Raw genomic sequence first — 616 nt, 5'->3', positions numbered from 1 at the left:
GAAAGTCATGAAAAAAGAGCCTAGACTTCATTTCCCAAGAAATAATACAGCAAAATTGCCCTAAGATCCTAGAAGCAGAGGGTAAAATAGAAATTGAGGGAATTCATCCATCACCTCCTGAAAAAGATCTCAAAAGAAAAACTTCCAGGAATATTATATCAAATTCCAAAAACTCCCAAGTCAAAGAGTAAATACTAAAAGCTGCCAGAAACAAGAAATTCAACTACCATGGCTCTATACTCAGTATTACACAGGATCTGGCAGCATCTACATTAAGGGCTTGTAGGGATTGGAAGCTGATATTCCAGAAGGCAAAAGATCTTAGTTTCCAAGTGAGAATCAACTACCCAGCAAAATTGAACATCCTCATTCAGGGGAAAAGATGGATTTTCAATGAAACAAGGAACTTTCAAAGTTTCCTATTGAAACAACCAGAGCTGAACAGAAAGTTTGAACTCTAAGTACAGGACTCTGGTGAACCATAGAGGGGATGAACGATAAGAACTAACTATGAGGAACTTAATGATGTTGAGCTGTTTGTATTTTTGCATGTGAAGAAGATACTGATAACTCATATGCGCTTTCTCATTTATGAGAGCTGTTAGAAGGAGCATAT

The sequence above is a fragment of the Macrotis lagotis genome, chromosome 2 (genome assembly GCF_037893015.1).
Source record: "Macrotis lagotis isolate mMagLag1 chromosome 2, bilby.v1.9.chrom.fasta, whole genome shotgun sequence".
NCBI lineage: Eukaryota > Metazoa > Chordata > Mammalia > Peramelemorphia > Peramelidae > Macrotis > Macrotis lagotis.
This window is presented reverse-complemented; position numbering follows the sequence as displayed.